Source organism: Mixophyes fleayi, chromosome 10 (genome assembly GCF_038048845.1).
Source record: "Mixophyes fleayi isolate aMixFle1 chromosome 10, aMixFle1.hap1, whole genome shotgun sequence".
In the NCBI taxonomy this organism is placed as follows: Eukaryota; Metazoa; Chordata; class Amphibia; order Anura; family Limnodynastidae; genus Mixophyes; species Mixophyes fleayi.
This window is the reverse complement of record NC_134411.1, coordinates 57,370,408-57,384,124: the sequence shown is the minus strand read 5'-3', so window position 1 is coordinate 57,384,124 and position 13,717 is coordinate 57,370,408. Positions and strand designations below refer to the sequence as shown.

At 40.2% G+C, this 13,717-nt stretch overlaps 1 protein-coding gene and 1 non-coding gene across 2 annotated transcripts in view; one reads left to right on the top strand and one right to left on the bottom strand.

Moving 5' to 3' along the window:
- Window positions 1-13,717, bottom strand: part of CARMIL2 (capping protein regulator and myosin 1 linker 2) — a 1,059,949-nt gene that overhangs the window by 656,412 nt on the left and 389,820 nt on the right. The gene's annotated exons all lie outside the window — the stretch shown is intronic.
- Window positions 6,694-6,775, top strand: TRNAS-UGA (transfer RNA serine (anticodon UGA)). Its single transcript has one exon. It is a non-coding gene; the product is annotated as a tRNA-Ser (tRNA).

Genomic DNA, 13,717 nt, shown 5'->3' with positions numbered 1-13,717 from the left:
TCCAAAAACATTGATTTTTCATCAAAATAGCAAAACAAAACCAAAACCAAAACACGCAATGGCGGTTTGGCAAAACCAAAACCAAAACCAAAACACGACGGTAATCCAGATCCAAAACCAAAAACACTAAAGCACAGGAGTCAGTGAGCATCTCTAATATACACACTGCATTATTTATATACTACACTATGGTGCTAGCTGTCCTTCATGGGCTGACCACTCCCCCTCTAGTGTCTGGTCTCACCTCAATGATGGCTGGCCATGCCCCCTCTGGTGGGCCCCTAGCATTGCAGTACCCTGCTGGGCCCTTCATGCCCCAGTCCAACACAGATTACAAGGCAATTTTTACTACAAAAATCTGTGCTGCAAATGTGAGGAATTTATAGGTGATTCAAACTTTAATCACAAAGCAGATATATAAACTGTTTGATGATTGTGAGTGTGAACTACAAGTGACATACTGTCCCTTTCCACAAACAAAAGTGTTTCATTTAGGGAAGCAAAATTTCACTTTCCCACATGCCAAAACAGCAATATGATGGAACTCTTGAGGGCTTTAGTGAATGTGACCACTATGCAGCAAGGGGCGTTGCTGATTGTAGCCACTACACAACAAGCACAGCAGGCTCAAATGCTGCAGGTTGCAGAAGCCCAGATAGAAAATACAATGCTCTTGCATAAAGAGCTAGATCAAGTGAGGCAGGTGCATGATGTGTCTGAGATCTCTGTCTTGCAGAAAATGACCACCTCAGATGATGTGGAAGCATATCTCTTAGCCTTTGAGAAAGTCGCCACAGGTCTTAAATGGCCGCCAGGAATCTGGGCGGAAAAACTGGTGCTATATATGAGCGGTGAAGCTCAGCGTGCTTATGTTGATTTGTCTGATGAGCAGGCTGCTGTCTATCAGTAAGTAAAGGCTGAGATTTTGGCCCGGATAGGTGTGACTGGAGTGGGGAGAGCTCAGTGCTATCATGACTGGCATTGTCTCCCAAGAAAAGCGGTTTGCTCACAGCTGGTTGGATTTTATAAAGTGGTAAAGACTTGGTTGCAGCCAAATACCAATTTACCTGCCCGTATGGTGGAGATACTGGCAAATGACGACTGTGTCCATGGGCTGGATAGGAGCTTAGAGAGATGGGTGCTACATGGGGATCCACAGTCTTATGAGGAGCTTGCTATGGCGATAGACCATTATTCAGCACTGCAACACATGTCTAAGGCTCCAGTAATAAAAGTTTCTCCACCTGTCTGTTTTAAATGTAATGAACCTGGGTATTTCCATGCTGAATGTCCAAAGCAACAGGAACCAATGGATTGTACCATAGCTCGGCTGGGATCAGCCTTTCCTTATTGCTGCGCAATGTCCTCCTCCAGGGGTAGTCTATCATCTTTTTTAGTTACTATACTGGAGAATCGGCGTCCTATTTTGGTTCTGGTGGACTCAGGAAGCGAATTGACATTAGTCTCCAGTTATATGTTTCCAAAAGAACCATAGAACTGAATGTATGATATCTCCCCCATACTGACACATAGAAACCCCGGGGCATTCTTGTTTTAAAGAGCCGAAACCCCTCTTTCAAATGAGATATCAAATAATAGCTCTTGTCTGGTGAACACCAGACAACACCCTACACTACAGAAAGAAGTCCAAGAATAGGGGAGGAGGGCATTAAATGTGCTATATCTACCCTTCCCAGGGACCTAGAAACTATATATATATATATATATATATATATATATATATATATATATATATATATATATATATTAGAGATAAGCGGTTTGGAGATTATGGGAAATCTTGTAATGTGCAAGAGAAAAAAATGTTGAAACTCTATGCACACACTAAATTTTAAATTTTATAAAAGCATAATGGAGAGTGAAGAGACAGTAACAATCCATTGTCATTAGATGGACAGAGGCATCAGTAGATATTTAGACAAGTAGATACCTAATTTTAAATATCTACTTAATTTGCTGTCGCTATATAAATAAATGAGGATGCTAAGAAAAGAAGATGTCTTAAACCCATAGTACAACAATTCAAAGATTAGCCACTCAATATATTATCAGAGTATTCATTGGTTGTTAAGACAACGGCTTACATTACCTTATTTTATTTACATACTGTGTGCCATAATGCTGCCCTTCTGAATCAAACCAAGGGACTTGTGTACAGTGCCGTAACTAGACATTTCAGTGCCCTGGGCGAGACAGGGCACCGTCACCCCCCATCTAAATGGGAGTGACAGTTGCCAAGTGGGTGTGGCTATCACTTTACTGAGAGAATTCTGTTACACATATTTGCAAATGCATGATATCTATATATATATATATATATATATATATATATATATCTATCTATATCTATATCTATATATATATATATATATATATATATATATATATAGATAGATAGATAGATAGATATATATATATATATATATATATATATATATATATATATATATATACATATATCGATATATATATATATATATATATATATATATATATATAGCTATCTCTCTATCTATATCTCTGATGCATTTGACTTATCATGCATTTGCAAGTATGTGTAGCCGAGAATTGTATGTGTGTGTGTTTTATATATATATATATATATATATATATATATATATATATATATATATATATATATATATATACACACACGCGCAGACACACACACGCACACACAAAACCCATTAAACCCTGTCATTGTGTGTTATATAAAAGAATTTGACCTACTGCTCCTCTTTTTTTGTATGTTCCAGCGGTGGAACTAGTCAGTGTTTTGTAGCTCACAAATGTTCTAAGATAAAATAAATACAAATAAATAAAAATAAGAAATATATATATATACGAAGATATATATATATATATATATATATATATATATATACAAAGATATATATATATATATATATATATATATATATATATATATATATATATTGATGAAAATAAATAAAAACGATAATACATACATAAAAATAAAAGTAGATATATTATACAATAGAAATTTATATTAAAATTTTAAAGAAAAAAAGAGAATTAATGAAATATTGTGAAAATCAAATTAAAGATACTTTAATTAAATAGTTGAGAAATAGAGAGAGATTGAGTAAAATAAGGTGTAGGTGAGATCAGTGGGAGTAGAGATGGGTGGGAAGAGTGGTGGTATATAAGTGGGCTGGAATAGGGGATTGGGTATGGAGCAGGTTGGTGGAAGGTTTGAGTAAGAAGGGTAGTTGTAAAGAATTCAGAAATTTGCTCTTATAAGAGCAGTTTGTTATGGAGATTGCTTTTCTTTTTACTTACAGTGGTGGTCAGCGGTGAACGGCGCTGTAACTGCGGCCGAGCGGCATCCTGCATTAGAATTTGGAACGCAAATTTGCGTTCTAAATGCCTAACTTCCTGTTAGTGGAACGCATGTGCATTCCACTGACAGGAACAAGTTGTTGCAAATTTGCGTTCCAAATACCGAAATTCCTGTTTGTGGAACGCATGTGCGTTCCACTGACAGGAACAAGCTTCTGATGCCAGGAACAAGTTGTTTCTGGTGGGGGAAGCTGTGTCCAGTGATTGAGCCAGGGCACAAAGGCAGGTAGCGGGCGGCTGCTGTGCCCCCTTGGCAATGGCACCGCCCGCACCTACCTAGTTACGTCTCTGCTTGTGTATATTTATGAAGGGGAGGGTAGGAAAGAAAAATCATTCCCCTGGGGTAAGCTTCGTCCAACCCAAGGTTAAAGGGGACTGCCCGAGACTTGCAGCGGAGGTGGTCCCCAAGACTATGTATATAAATATGGAATGTATATAAATTATATTTATATATTCTGTTAGTGACGTGTAAGAAATATGTAAAAGACACAGTTTAGATAGGCTAATAGTCGTTCTTCCCACAAATGCAAGTATGTATAATACTTACATTGATGCAGATTTGGTTGCCCAGAACATGTCTTGACAATGCAATTGAATGTCCACATTCTGAGAAATTAACAGGACATATTTTGGAACTGGCAAAGAATACATGTGTAGATGTAAATATGATGGATGATGATGTATGCTATGTGATGGAGTTAGAGAACCGTAAAGTATGGTTAATTATTTTTAAAACTGTATCGGAGAAAGCAAATGCATCGGTGGCAGATTTACGAAATCCTTCAATAAGGACAACAGTGGACAACTACAGACAGAGGCATTAGTAAACATTTACAAATTGATTAAAAGGCACAATGTTAAATGGTGGATTTCAAGATGGCATTGTCCTTGGTGTGAGGTAAATCTGTGCAGTAATGCTGCCCTTTGGATTAAACCAGGGGACTTGAAAATATTTATGTAGGAAAGAGGGAAAAAAAATCATTGCCCCAGGGTAAGCTTCGTCTAACCTCAGCAGCTGAGGCAGTCCCTAAGAAGGGGTGTACTCACTTTGACACCATGTTAACACTGCCGCTGCATCCCAGCTAGTGACAGGCAACTGGGGTGCTATTGGTGAAGAACTCTCCTGCTGGTTCTAAAAGCTTGTGACAGTTATTAGGAAAACGTAATATCGTAGAGGATTATATCCTGGGACCAGTGGTGTAAAAGGAATCGCAGGCGCAGCAATAGCGCCAAAGAGGAATAAGGGAGGATGGTCGCTAGGCGGCCCAATGCAAGTGACATGAAGAAAGGGGGGGTGGGGGTGCAGACAACGAAGTCCGTCCTATTTTGTTACAGCTGAGCAGTGCAGGTAGCTACTCAGGGAAAGGAGGGGGCAGGGGGCGAGACAAGAGGCAGGACAAGGTGAGAGTAGTTAAAGGAGAGGGGGAAGGAAGCTTATTATACATAGTTTTTCAGTTTTGCAAGGACTCTGAGCAACCCTCTGGACCTCCAAGGATTTTAATTTAACTGAGGAAGAACTGGACGCTCTAGGGCATCAGCTCTGGGGCTGGTAAATATTAATTCATAAATTCAAATGAAAGATAAGGAAGTTTTAAACGATGAACTTTAAATAAAAAAATCAAAAATCATTAATTTTATTTTGATTAATTTAGCATTGTGTGTCCTTTTAATACTACAAAGTAAATACATTAAAATAAGGAAGCTATGTAGTATGAACTAAAGTATAAATGTTAGAGGAATTGTATTGCACTCAGATAGCAATTGTTAAGCAGAGATGGCTGGGTTAGGAGACTTGCAAGTTAATGTGTGTAACAATATAATACTATATAAGGTGGGAAAAGGCAGAGGGACAATTGCTTAGTTCAGGGGCATAATTTGGACTCTGTTTTTGTTTTTTGTTTTCTGTTTTATTTTTGTTGATATACTTCAGGCATAAACCATGCTGATGGTGCTAACAATTAGCCTCCCCCTTTCTCAGACATTCTTTTGTTGGAGGTGATTAGTTAGGAGACAGGAAGTGAAATTGTATGTTGATCGGGCTGAGTACCAGCAGGTGACAAGGTTAAATCCAGGCTGTGGTTACAATTACAATAAGGAATATATGTTATTATGTACATTTATTTCTTAATAGTAAGATTTTTAGTCACTCAGAATATATACATGCTGTGGGTTATTTTCCTTTATCTATTCCGTCCACTTCCCGGTCACATGTCTGTCCTGTGCTGATGTAGTCTTATAGATACCCTACCTTAAATTACTACTATTACTAGGGTGATATATATAGATATATATATATATATATATATATATAGGATACTACCTTACTGATACTTATTATATTACAGACATTAGGTACAGGTCTGCATACATATATTATTTATTATTATACTGTAAGACTATTAAATGTATTCAACGTTCCTCAACCAAATGCATTTTCATTACAAGTTGAATGCAAATATATTTATGCTGCACAGGTTAAGTTGTTACACAGTTAGACTCCTTTAAAATATATCATTAGCAGCATTTAAGTCATCGCTTATAAGCTGGACTCATTATCAGCATTAATAATAGTGCATATGCATATATGTTATGGTGTTGGGCTAAATATAGCAGGCATATATATGTGTAATTTGTAAAATATTGATGTAGAACAGTAACTAAATAATAGGTACGTCAGTGAAGGCTGTAGATTATTTAATGTGGTTAAATACCGTAGTAGCGTTATAACGCAGTTAACATGCCCATTGCTTTGATTTTGCTATTGATTCAACCAAATTCATCCTGTGTGGTCAGAAGTCTGTAAGATATCATAAATATTGAATAGCATGGGTTTGAATATGTTGGCTAGCACAGACTTAATGGGGGGTTGTCACATCACACCTATAAGCACAAGATGCAAGCTAAACCCCTTTGTGCTATATGTTTGTTTATTCAACTGGGAGTTTTATGGCCATGCAAGCACTTGGGGACAAGGACATAGTACTGGAAGGAGTCTTATTACAGCTAATTACAATTGCTGCTATTCCCGAATACACAAATTCTCTGCTAAAATATTGCATAACACTAATAAGTTAATATTACAAAAGGACCCTGTGGCCGGTAAATTTGCCCAAGTACCATTATTGTTGTTTGATAACTGAAAAATATTACAGCATCTTTTTCAGAACTCCTGCTGATTGGAGAGTTTAGCACAACTCGTGGCAAAAAGTACACAAGTTTGCACCATACAGCTAAAACCTCATCCCTGAGCCACCCGACACACCCATACCAAGATCTGGCTTTCAAGGTGTTATGCAATAGCAGCGTGGTTCTGTGATGGCCGAGTGGTTAAGGCTTTGGACTTGAAATGCAATGGGGTCTCCCCGCGCAGGTTTAAACCCTGCTCTTAGCGAATCATTGCAAGCTGTTGATTAACATAACAGAGGTCACGACCGGTCCAGCGAGGACGCCAACATCGGACAGCTGACCGTGCATCATCTCACAAGGGAAGATCCACCAAAAAGCTGACGCCATGTCCAGCGCAGCCAGCGGTGCATTTTCTACGTCTGACGCCATTTCCAGCGCAGCCAAAAGGTCATTCATTGGATTACAGGAGAGGGTGCACAAAAAAATCTGACGCCATGTATAGCGCAGCAGGCGGTGCACTATCTTCGGCTGACGCCATTTCCAGCGCAGCCAAAAGGTCACTCATTGGATTACAGGTGAAGGTACACCGGAGAGCTGACGCCATGTCCAGCGCAGCAGGCGGTGCACTATCTTCGGCTGACGCCATTTCAAGCGCAGTGAATAGGTCATTCATTGGATTACAGGTGAAGGTACACCGGAGAGCTGACGCAATGTCCAGTGCAGCTAGCCGTGCATCGTCAACGGCTGACGCCATTTCCAGCGTGGCCAGAAGAACATGCAACGCATGGCAAGGGAATGGGATTAATAATAACGTTGTGCAAAATTGTAATGTAAAATTGATGTAGGTAATGCAAATATTAAGATTAAGGGATGTTTATAAGGATCGAAAGGGCGTGGGTGACAGTTCAGGTGACGATAGTTCATCCGAGTTGGAGTCTGAGCAGATGTATAAGTCGTTGAAGGAGCAGCAGCACATGGTAAGGGATAATAGGAGAAAGAAGAAGCTAGTGGGCCTCGGGGTGGAGCCGTAAGGAAAAGACTTGAGCAGGTGGAGACTGAAGTCGCAGAAATAAAGTTTGTTCGTACAGGGAAGCGTAGTTGTCGGTTGTGAGTTGAGTGCAGTGATGGGACATTTGCCAAAACACATCAGGAAGGAAGCTGAGAAGGGTAATTTTGTTGATCTATTTACATTAACCGAGGTGTGACTCAAGGAAAAAGAGAGGGAGCAGCGCAAGCAGATGCGTACAAAACTATAGATAATTGGCTGAGCAGGATGTTTGTGTACTCTGGTTGTTACATGGGGGCATTCCCTGGCAGTGCAATGTGTATGGTAAAGTACACAAACTTTATTCATTCAGTTTAGAGAGAATACGGGGGGTCTGTAGCGTGGAGATATGATGAGGCTTTTAGATTGAAATCACAAGGGCAGAGGCCCATAAGTTTCGGAGTAGGGGATACATATTTGGCTAGGATCACAGTGGTTCATCAGTGGAAAAGAATGGTGCAGCGATAAGGTTTGGAGGCCAGTAAAGGTGAGCAGTATGCTAGAGTGGCTGGTTAGGTATCCAAAAAGGGAAGAAGCTGAGTTGTGGCATTTGTTGCAGGCAGGTTTTATTTTTGTTTCCATGGAAGGTTTAAGGATTTCTGTTACAAGAAGCATCCCCCCAAGGGGGTGGGGTGGGGGGGTTTCACAGGAATCTGGAATCAATTAACATGCAATCTTTAAGAGTCAGTGATAAGATTGTCAAGGAGCTGATGTTGCACCGAATGACTGGCCCATTCCAAGAGCGTCCCAGTTAGAATTTAGTAATTTTTGCATCTGGGGCTGGATCCTAAGAAGGCAGCAGAGAATTTTAGGCTGATCCAGCACTTATCATACCGGCAGGGGTATCGGTTTCCGATGAGCTGGACAGGATAAGTGTTTGGTCCAATATCAATCCTTTGTCAGGGCTGTAAAAATGGTCAAAAAGCATGGAAAAGGAGACCTCATGGCAAAATTAGACATACAGTCTGCCTTTCAAATTTGGACAGCTTTAGGTTGATGGGTTTTCAATCTGATGGATATTATTTCATAAACAAGGGTTTGCCTATGACCTGTTCAGTATCGGGTGCATTCTTCAAAGTCTTTATCTTATTATAGCAGTGGTATTTTTGAATCAAGCACAGGATGCAAATAAGCGGTGCAAGATTTATGGTGGCAGGGCTAACAGAGTTGGATCAGTGTAAGAATTGGCCACGTGAGTTGGAGACTGTGCTTAAGTATTTTGAGTAGTGGAGCTCTAGGATCAGCCAGGTCAGGCATTAATAGGGTGAGAAATGTAGTGAAACCTGTTTATTAACTCCCGTAGGTGGACGCACGCCTGGTTCCAGCTTCAATGGTTGGGCCAATAGTGGCGGCGTGCCAGGTTTATTGGAGGGTGATTTATGCCAAGGGGGCTGGTCTCCGGGGGGGGGGGGGGGGGCGTTGTTGCTGTGCCTACATGGAAGTAGGCAGAACACACCCTATTTTTCCAGATGAAACTGGAAAAGTTGGTAATATTTTTCTAGAGAAAACATCAGGCAGTATCGCCCTGGGTAGACGGCCATATGCCTGGTTCCAGCTTGCGAAAATCTTGCTTTAATTGTACAGGTTTTTATAGGAGTGACGGGGTGCACATTTAAGTGGTTGCACTTGATATGTTTAACAATATGCAGGAGGTCGCTTTGGAGGTTGTTGTTACAGGAGGTCATAGCGGTGGGGGCTTCGGTCCCCATGGACAGGGTCATGAGGACCTTGCTTGGCGGGAAAGCGGCAAGCAAGGTATAGGAAGTGGGGAGCCAGCAGGGCCGGGCAGTATCACCCAGGGAAGACGGACACACGCCTGGGTTCCAGCTTCAACGGTTGGGCCAATACTGGCGGCGTGCCAGGTTTATTGGAGGGTGATTTATGCCAAGGGAGCTGGTCTCCGGAGGGCGTTGTTGCAGTGCCTACATGGAAGTAGGCAGAACACGCCCTATTTTTCCAGATGGAACTGGAAAAGGTGGTAATATTTTTCTAGAAAGAACACCAGGCAATATCGCCCTGGGTAGACGGCCATATGCCTGGTTCCAGCTTCAATGGTTGGGCCAATACCAGCGGCGTGCCAGGTTTCAGCAATTGGAGGGTGATTAATGCCAAGGGGCTGGTCTCAAGAGGACGTTGTTGCGGTGCCTACATGTTAGTAGGCAGAACACGCCCCATTTTTTCCAGATGAAACTGGAAAAGGTGATATATTTTATTAGCCTTGCACGCCGCTTGTCTGCCAAGCTTGGAAGTGTTTAATAAAGCTGTGACCGAAATAATTTTGCCAAATACTTGTCTCAGAGTCTTTCTTTATTAGCTCACTGCGTGGGACGCTGGTTAGTCGACCTATATCCCTTAAAGGAATCGCAGGCGCAGCTATAGCGCCGAAGAGGAATAAGGGAGGATGGTCGCTAGGCGGCCCAATGCAAGTGACATGAAGAAAGGGGGGTGCAGACAACGAAGTCCGTCCTATTTTGTTACAGCTGAGCAGTGCAGGTAGCTACTCAGATAAAGGACGGGGCAGGGGGCGAGACAAGAGGCAGGACAAGGTGAGAGTAGTTAAAGGAGAGGGGGAAGGAAGCTTATTATACTTAGTTTTTCAGTTTCCCACCCACCCATCCACTATAGTACATGCAGGTATTTCTTTAAAATAAATAAATAAATAAATAAAAACAAGATGTGAAATATATACTATAGAGCAAGCACTTTGTATATGTAATCTTGGTAAATGCTTGACATGTAATGTTGTTGTCATTGTATGCTTTGGGAATAAAATCTATTGCTCAAATTACTTTGTCACAGTTGGAAGGGCGGGAAAGCGGCGAGCAAGGCATAGGAAGTGGGGAGCCAGCAGGGCCGGGCAGTATCACCCAAGGAAGACGGACGCACGCTTGGGTTCCAGCTTCAACGGTTGGGCCAATACTGGCGGCGTGCCAGGTTTATTGGAGGGTGATTTATGCCAAGGGGACTGGTCTCCGGAGGGCGTTGTTGCGTTGCCTAGATGGAAGTAGGCAGAACGCGCCCCATTTTTTCCAGATGGAACTGGAAAAGGTGATATATTTTATTAGCCTTGCACGCCGCTTGTCTGCCAAGCTTGGAAGTGTTTAATAAAGCTGTGACCGAAATAATTTTGCCAAATACTTGTCTCAGAGTCTTTCTTTATTAGCTTACTGCGTGGGACGCCGGTTAGTCGACCTATATCCCTTATAGCAATCTGACCTTCCACTTTTTGGTTTTGGTATTAGTTGTTAGCTGGCTCGCATTGCTCTCTGCAACCATTTTTATTTAAATAAAAACTATGACCTTTTGCCAAATTTACATTGGTGTCCCGGTGGTTATTTATTTATTCAATTACAGTAATAGTAAGTCTGAACAAGGAGATTTTGGAGCTATGAAAGGGCGATATCAACACTATTCAGTTTTTTTTTTTTTTTAATTGTATCAGAGAAAGCAAATGCAATGATGGCAAAGTTACAAATTCCTTCATTAAGACAGCTCGCTGCAGACTTTGGCCAAAATTGGTGAAAATTGGTAAATCAATGTTAATGCTATAAGTAGTAATATATGCGCAATGACAGCTCAAAATGACCTTATTTTACCTATTTTTTTACAATAAAGTAAATAAAGTAAAGCCAGATCAAAAAACAAAACCTTTCGCGTTTGATAGACAAAACCGGTAGCAAAGCCGAAACACAAAGTCGGTTTAGAACCAACACAGGTTTTGAAACCGAAACACGAGGTTTAGCGCACATCTCTAATATACTGTGCATATATATATATGTATGTATATATATATATATATATATATATATATATATATAAAACTTCTGTTGATATACTAAAGTAAATTGTTAAAGGTATCTAGAATAAAGTTGGAAACAATAGGAAATCTTACTAATAAAGTATACAGTAATGACCAAAAGTTTTGAGAATGACACAAATATTGGTTTTCACAAAGTTTGCTGCTTCAATGTTTTTAGACCTTTTTGTCAGATGTTGCTATGGTATACTGAAGTAAAATTACAAGCATTTCATAAGTGTCAAGGCTTTTATTGACAATGCGCCTGATTCATTAGCGTTCTTATCTGCCGATTTTTTGTGCGGATAATACGAAAACTTCTTAACGTCACTTAAGAAGCTCTCAAACCCCTTAAGAAAAAAGGGCTAGGAAAGGGCAGTGAATGGGCAGAGATCGGGCGGAGATCATAGTGACTTAAGAAGAGTAGGGACTAGATTTACTAAGCTATGGGTTTGAAAAAGTGGGGATGTTGCCTATATCAACCAATCAGATTCTAGCTGTCATTTTGTAGCAGGTACTAAATAAATGAAAGCTAGAATCTAATTGGTTGCTATAAGCAACATCCCCACTTTTTCAAACCCGCAGCTTAGTAAATTTAGTCCTAGGTGTTTACCTCCGGATGCGTCAGATAGATAAGAACTACTTAGTGTTTTTCTTAAATTCATCCTTACACTTAAGGAAGCTCAGGGCCATGTTTAAGTGTAAAAAAAGCTATAGTAGCAGCGTGGAATAACAACACTAAACTGTTGAAAAAGCAATGCTTGTTTAAAATACCCCTACTCACAACTAAATATGCACAACATACATCTTAATACACTTCAATCTTAATATTTTTTTTGTATATATTAATGTCAAACAGAATGTACTATTTTTTTAACAAAACTATGGTGGATGCACAGTTGTAATAAACTGTAATGTGAAGTGGCTGATGTGTAATATCGGATAGTTAGCCTATACCTTGTTTGACATTTATTTTTTTTACGGCTAATAATGCGCTAGTATAAATAAAAGTCATTACAGTTTAATTTGTTTAAACTATATTAATAAAATGTTCGTACATAAACTCTTCCATAAGGAACACATAGGAGGAAACCCAATCAAACATGGGAAGGATATTTAAACTCCACAGAGACTCTGGATTCGAACCCACTCGACTCCACTCTTGGAAGGTTGATTGTCTAACCACTAAGCCACCATGCTGTTTGTATCTCCCATACATCTATAATATAACACTGGTAGGTGTAATGTAATTTTTTGCCAACACACAAATTTGTGTCAACCGGATTTTACCATATTACAAGGCCTTACCTAAATACTTACTGTATTGTCTCCCTAATCTGTCACTTTATATTATTATAAGTACATTATAAGTAAAAAAAAAAAGTACAAAATATTTATACATTACAAAATGTCAATTCAACATCACTCTGTCACCTAAGCAGATGACATACAGGCCATCTGAAAGTGGTCTGTGTTTATCTAATTTATTTATTTTTATTTTTTAAGACGCTCAATTAGGTCTGTTGGTAAATGCAAGTTTTACAATGTCAGGCCACATAATTATATGGCTACATGTAGGTAACTGTGAAACAGGCAGAACATTTAAAAAGAAACTTATGTGTTATACTTATTCCAACAAGCAATCAGTTCCGGCAATGGAAAAGACAGGAGCAGTAGGAGGCCAGGGAGGAGCATGTGGAGGAGGATGCAATGGCGTTGGGGCTTCCAAAAGAGGAGGAGGAGGAGGAGGAGGAGCTGCCAAGAGAGGAGGTGCGCCAGGATGAGGATTTAGGAGAATGTAAATATTTTTCAAAAATATTTTGTGGCCTTTTTTGGTTTGGTAGAGCCATTGTACTCATCAGACAGGCTTGCATTTACTTGATATTTACCTTAAAATTAGTTAACCATTCCACAGGTTTGGAACATGATAGGCCTAATAAGTGTTTTAGGAAAATTAACCCAACCCCCTTCGCCCCTGGTCAACACACAAATGTATATATATAAATGCATCTGCCACCCAAAAGTATTAGCCCTCTGGCTAGTACTGTGTTTAGCATACCATTGTCATGATCTGCCTGCAGCTTGCTGCTTTGGATTGGCAGCTCCTGCCTCCAGGACTATTAGACTTATGTCCTCCCCGTAAAAGGGGAGGACGTAAAAAGAAAGGAGGTTCTGCAGTACTTCAACTTCCATCTGGCATGGTCTCCTTTGCCACTCTGCCCATAGACGAGGACTTTTCTGCCGGGCCCCCCATTCTGGACTATGATTCCGATGAATTCAAACATTTTTGGTAAACTGGGCGCCTGGAATCCACCCTTAAGGGAGGGGGTACTGTCACGATCTGCCTCCAGGACTATTAGCCTTTA